Source organism: Acinonyx jubatus, chromosome D1 (genome assembly GCF_027475565.1).
Source record: "Acinonyx jubatus isolate Ajub_Pintada_27869175 chromosome D1, VMU_Ajub_asm_v1.0, whole genome shotgun sequence".
In the NCBI taxonomy this organism is placed as follows: domain Eukaryota; kingdom Metazoa; phylum Chordata; class Mammalia; order Carnivora; family Felidae; genus Acinonyx; species Acinonyx jubatus.
The window spans coordinates 10,908,117-10,914,934 of NC_069390.1; positions in this window are offsets into that span (position 1 = coordinate 10,908,117).

The following is a 6,818-nucleotide window of genomic DNA, read 5'->3' on the forward strand; positions in this document are numbered from 1 at the left end:
TTATGTAACACAGGCACCCTCTAGCCTCTACGTCCTCCAGAGAAGGTACTAAGATGGGTTAAGATGTGGAGTTTCGGGGCGCCTGGGTGGCTCAGTCGGTTGAGCGTCCGACTTCAGCTCAGGTCACGATCTCACGGACCATGAGTTCGAGCCCCGCGTCGGGCTCTGGGCTGATGGCTCAGAGGCTGGAGACTGCTTCCGATTCTGTGTTTCCCTCTCTCTCTGCCCCTCTCCCGTTCATGCTCTGTCTCTCTCTGTCTCAAAAATAAATAAACGTTAAAAAAAAAAAAATTAAAAAAAAAAAAAAAGATGTGGAGTCTCTCCGAGATAGCCTTTTAGCTTTTATTTTGAAACATTCAGACCTTTATCACAACCTACAAATGTTGATTCCCAGAGCCTGACACACATTTTCCTCTTCGGTCTACCAGTTGTCCAAGAAGTCAGTAGTGGGTTATGTGAGGGAATTATCAGTATTGGAACACTTGACATTTTGAGAATCAGAAACCACTTTGTCCACAGAACAATCATGACATGAGAAGAAGATAGGGAATATTCCCTGTGGAAGTTACATTGTCTTAGGAATCCTGTTTTTTAGAACTCAATTTTGACCTCATAAATAATGACATAAGGGTGCCTGGGTGGCTCAGTTGTTTAAGGGCCCAACTCTTGATTTTGGCTCAGGTTATGATCTCACATTTCATGGGATCAATCCCTGCCTTTAGCTCTGTGCTGACAGTGCAGAACCTGCTTCGGATTCTCTCTCACCCTCTCTCTCTGCCCCTCCCCCACTCATGCATGCATGCACCCTCTCTGTCTCAAAATAAAAAAATAAATTAAAAATAACAACAACAACTAGGGGCGCCTGGGTGACTCAGTCAGCTAAGCAACCGACTTCAGCTCAGGTTATGATCTCATGGTTCATGGGTTCAAGCCTCACATCGGGCTCTGTGTTGACAACCCAGAGCCTAGAACCTGCTTCAGATTCTGTGTGTCTCTCTCTGTCCCTCCCCCACTCACACTCTCTCCTTCAAAAATAAATGGATTAACATTAAAAAATATATTTAAAAAAAAACCCAAAAACATACTTCCTTGCAATCTTCTCAAAACCCCCAATTATTCTTCTGGAGAAGAATCTACAGATAAGGAACACCAATGCACCTGAGAGAGAAAACATGGCTGGCAATGACTTGTCATTTGTCTCTGTCTCTGTTCTTATCTTTCTTGCTGTTACCAGGAGGGCATGATATCAGGAGGGTTACTCCTGTTGGGGAAATATAATTGAAAACAAGATCTTCTCCCAACCATGAAAACCTGTCCACAAAAGTAGAAGAGAAAGAAAACATTTTGCATAACAGATGTTTCAACTGTTCATTCAAATTTCACAGGACAACACTGCTCTGAGGGTAATGAGCACAGTTGGTCAGCGTAACATTGAACCATGTTGCCAATCATTTTTCGTAGGTAGCATTAAAATATGTACCTGGCCAGCATCAATATACCCACAGGATCCAAAGTGACCAAGAATTCGTTGTTCCCACTCATGGTTCTACTTTTTCAGGTTGTTTCTTTTACAGGACAGGGAAGTCAAGACTAGAATAAGTGTCAGTCCTAGTTAATACCCATTCTTCGCTCTCAGAGACTACTAGGAGGGGTCTTCTAACTCCGTGCACTTGCCTTTCCATGACACTAAAGGGAATGTATTACCTCTCTGACTGTTGGCCCATGGCTGAGCACCCATATGCCTTTTCATTTCCTGAATCGAAGCATCAGCTAAGACGTCAACCCCCATATTCTCATTTCCTGAGCCAGCAGGTGCTTTTATTGTTGTTCTGTTCTCTTTTCTTTGGGAGGCACCAAGAGGAGCCACATTAATTCTTCCTCTAAATTTCTATGTAGATTTTGATAACAGAGTACCTCACATGGCGATGATCCTTCTTGTTTGGTTATCTAGGGCCAATACTCCTGATCATCTAGAAAGCCTGTTGCCTAACATCACCTCCACAACACGCATGTATGTGTTAATCTTACCCTCCTGTGAGGCCTGAGTCAGACTCTTCTTCCACAGCTAAATACGTTGCTATCAACTCTGAGTTACTCTGTCTCACTCCATCTAGATTTTTATTGCCTTCCAGGTAGCAATGTAGTCATTAACCCAGGAATTCCCATCAGTAAACTCTGGGACCTTTTTCACCTTCAGCAGGAGAGAATATTAGGATTCAGATCCCAGCAGTGGGACAGGGAGGTTCTCAGAGGGCTCCTCCCTTCCCTATTTTATGAAGCAACCAGATCGCACTGTGCCCTTGAAGATACCACCACACACGATGAATGAGTCTTTCTGTGCCACTTCCTCCGGGAAGGTCTGTCCGAAATCACCAAATATTTCTACCCTTTCCTTGCAGAAGCTGCTGTAATCAACTCAGTGGCAAACCAGCTGCCTCTCAAATGGATTCCAAAAAGAAATTGCCTCGGGCAGATTTTTTAAATTAAAAAAAATTTACTGTTTACTTCTTTTTGAGAGAGAAGGAGAGAGTGCACGAGTGTGGTAGGGGCAGAGAGAGGGGGGAGAGAGAATCCCAAGCAGATTCTGCACTGTCAGCACAAAGCCCGATGTGGGGCTTGAACCCACGAACCGTGAGATCATGACCCGAGCCAAAACCAAGAGTCAGACCCTTCACCGACTAAGTCACCCAGGTGACCTTGCCTCAGGCAGTTTTTGAGACCCAAACTCAGAACGCCTTCTCTGGGTAGACCTGTTTGATTCTTTCTCAAGGTCCCACTCTGTGTTCGGGTTGCAGATATATCTCCTTATATATATATCTATATATATCTCCCACTCCTTATCCTCCCAGCGGTTGGATCATAAGGAAACGGGAGGAATGTCTACACAATTGCTCTCTATAAATATTTTAATGGCTCTTCTGACCAAGAACCCACTCAAATTCAGATTTCTTGCTGGTGACTATGTGCATAGAGCCCCAAAAGATTTTTAGATGTGGGAAATTGCTATTGCTCCAGAAGGTATATTCCATTTGGCATGAACATTTGCTGTTTTTAGGTAGGCCTGCCAAACCGACCTGTTTTCCCCATCTGAATCTCTGCAGAAGATTAGCTGTCATAACATTTGAAAGCACCCACTTGTAAAAGGTTGCATACTACCTTTTGAAGTAGGGGCGCCTGGGTGGCTCAGTTGGTTAAGTGTCCAACTCTTCATCTTGACTCAGGTCATGATCTCACAGTTGTGGGATCGAGTCCTATGTAGGGCACTGTGCTTGGGGTAGAGTTTGCTTGAGATTCTTTCTCCCTCTACCCCGTTCCCCCGCTCACATGTTCTAAATGAATAAATAAATAAATGAGTAAAATTTACTGTCCCATGGTAATATCATCAAGGTATGTATTGAAGTAATCATTAAGGGAAATATCAGAGCATCATCAGTAAAGTGACGAATCAAAATCACGCACCACCCAAAAGATGGAATAGGAAAACCCCACCACCCTTCTGTAATATCCCCGCCCCAAATGCATACACTCATTCTATCATGGTGAAGCACCGGACAAGCACACTAAGAAACATTCTATAAAACAGCTAGCTTGGAATCTCCAAAACCATTCAAAATCATAGCAAAGAAAATACAAAACTCTTCTAGACTAAGGGGACCAAAGAGATAGGGAACTAAATGGGTATATGATTCCTTACCAGTTCATTTCGCTATAAAGGAAAGTATTTTTGGAGTAGTTCTGGAAATTAGATGGTAGTGAATTGCCTGGATTAGATACAAAGTTCTTCATCAAAGATATCATGAAGTTATGTAAAAAGCTATCTACTGTATGACAGAAGGTATCTGCCACAAGTATAATCAATAAAAGGCTTATTTCCACATGCATCAGCACCTCCTACAAATCAGTAAGTCAAGGAGACAAAACAATGGGAAAAACAGATGACACTTCAATAGACACTACCAAAAGTTTAAGTGTCCAATAAACACATGAAAAATAGATACTCTACCTCACTGGAAAATAAGAAGTAAAGCCAACATGAAACCAGCCTTGGTAAAGACCTGAACTGCTCTCCTCATAGAAAAAAATAGAAAAATGGGTGCAATCTATGAAAGGATTATTTCCAGAAACTGTAACGGAGGGAGCACAGGGATTTCATTTCTGAGGGGATGAAAAAAACCCGATGAGCCCTACATTCAGGATCTCTGCCCGGAGGAATAGTCCAACTCCCAGAGAAGAAAGCAAGATCAAATGAGGGCATAGTTGTTTTATTGATTTGAAAAGACAGAGACCTTAGTTCAGGGAGGCTTGTGTGATTTAGAAATTGCAGGGGGAGTTCGGAAGAGGAGGCTAGGTGGAAAACGCACTCTGCAAATCTGCTTAGGAGTCCCTGAGTCTGCTTTACAGTAAATCACGAGGTACAGGGCAAAACTCCACACACCTGGACAAAGGAGAAGTTGAGCCCAGTAAGCCCAGTGATTCCCAGAGTTTGCCTAATGGGGAAGGATGCTTGGGCTGGCGTGGAGAGTCCTTGGTAATCACTCAGCACATTCAGCAGAGACCACAAAAAGATCATGCCTGAGTAAAAGGGATAAAGTTTGCCAGGATAAGGCTACTTAGAAGCCATACTGACAAAGTATAAAAAGAAACCGTGAAAACATCAAACCGATCTGTACTTAAGAGAAGTGCCCAAGGCAATGAAGACCAGCATTACGTAAAAGAAGAAACAAAATACAGCCACTCCAAGTAGCATGCACAATATGCACTATCCACACAAAAATTCAAATTTTCCAGACCTAACACTAAGATGGAACTTGTGACCTACAGCCAGGAAAGCAATGAACTGGAATAGACCCATAAATGAAAGAGTTAATGCAATTACGTGACAAAGTTTTCAAATAGCTATTATAAATAGTATAAATATCCTCAAAGATTAACATAAGCATGACTATAAGGTATATTGAAATGAAATATATATTTTTTAAGAAATGAAACCTTGAGAGATAAAACATACACTCTCTGAAATGCGAATTTCACTGGATGGGGTTAAGAGCAGATTACATATAGCAGAGGAAAAGGTCAGTGAACGTGATGGCATAAAACCAGACAATATACAAACTGAAGCATAGAGAGACAATGCTTAAAATAAATAATCAGCACTACAGTAATTTGTAGGAGAACACCAAGAAATTTAACACATGTATAAATGGAGTCACATAAGAAGAAGAATGAGGCCCGTTGGCTATCTGGATGTCTTCTTTAGAGAAGTGTCTATTCATGTTTTCTGCCCATTTCTTCACTGGATTGTTTCCCAGGTGTGGAGTTTGGTGAGTCCTTTATAGATTTTGGATACTAGCCCTTTGTCCGATATGTCATTTGCAAATATCTTTTCCCATTCCATCGGTTGCCTTTTAGTTTTATTGATTGTTTCCTTTGCAGTGCAGAAGCTTTTTATCTTCATGAGGTCCCAATAGTTCATTTTTGCTTTTAATTCCCTTGCCTTTGGAGATGTGTCAAGTAAGAAATTGCTGTGGCTGAGTCAGAGAGGTTTTTTCCTGTTTTCTCCTCTAAGGTTTTGATGGTTTCCTGTCTCACATTCAGGTCCTTTATCCATTTTGAGTTTATTTTTGTGAATGGTGTAAGAAAGTGGTCTAGTTTCATCCTTCTGCATGTTGCTGTCCAGTTCTCCCAGCACCATTTGTTAAAGAGACTGCCTTTTTTCCATTGGATATTCTTTCCTGCTTTGTCAAAGATAGGTTGGCCATACTTTTGTGGATCTAATTCTGGAGTCTCTATTCTATTCCATTGGTCTATGTGTCTGTCCTCATCAGGGAAATACAAATCAAAACCACACTGAGATACCACCTCATGCCGGTCAGAGTGGCTAAAATGAACAAATCAGGAGACTATAGATGCTGGTGAGGATGTGGAGAAACGGGAACCCCCGTGCACTGTTGGTGGGAATGCAAACTGGTGCAGCCACTCTGGAAAACAGTGTGGAGTTTCCTCAAAAAATTAAAAATAGATCTACCCTATGACCCAGAAATAGCACTGCTAGGAATTTTCCCAAGGGATACAGGAGTGCTGATGCATAGGGGCACTTGTACCCCAATGTTTATAGCAGCACTTTCAACAATAACCAAATTATGGAAAGAGCCTAAATGTCCATCAACTGATGAATGGATAAAGAAATTGTGGTTTATATGCACAGTGAAATACTACATGGCAATGAGAAAGAATGAAATATGGCCTTTTGTAGCAATGTGGATGGAACTGGAGGGTATTATGCTAAGTGAAATAAGTCATACAGAGAAAGACAGATACCATATGTTTTCACTCTGTGGATCCTGAGAAACTTAACAGAAGACCAAGGGGGAGGGGAAGGAAAAAAAAAAAAAAAGGTTAGAGAGGGAGGGAGCCAAACCATAAGAGACTCTTAAAAACTGAGAACAAACTGAGGGTTGATGGAGGGTGGGAGGGAGGGGAGGGTGGGTGATGGGCATTGAAGAGGGTACCTGTTGGGATGAGCACTGGGTGTTGTATGGAAACCAATCTGACAATAAATTTCATATTAAATAAATAAACAAATAAACATTAAAAAATATTTTTTAAAAAAGAAGAAGACAGAATGAGGGCAAAGAACAGAAAAACACTGAAAAAACTATGGCAGAAAACTTTGTAAATTTGGTGGAAATCGGGGGCCCAATGACTCAATGCAAGATATCCTAAGGAAGATAAATGAAAAGATGACCCTGTTAAGGCATATGCTAATTAATTTTTTGAAAACCAAAAATCAGAATATCTCTAGAGTTGCCAGAGGGGGG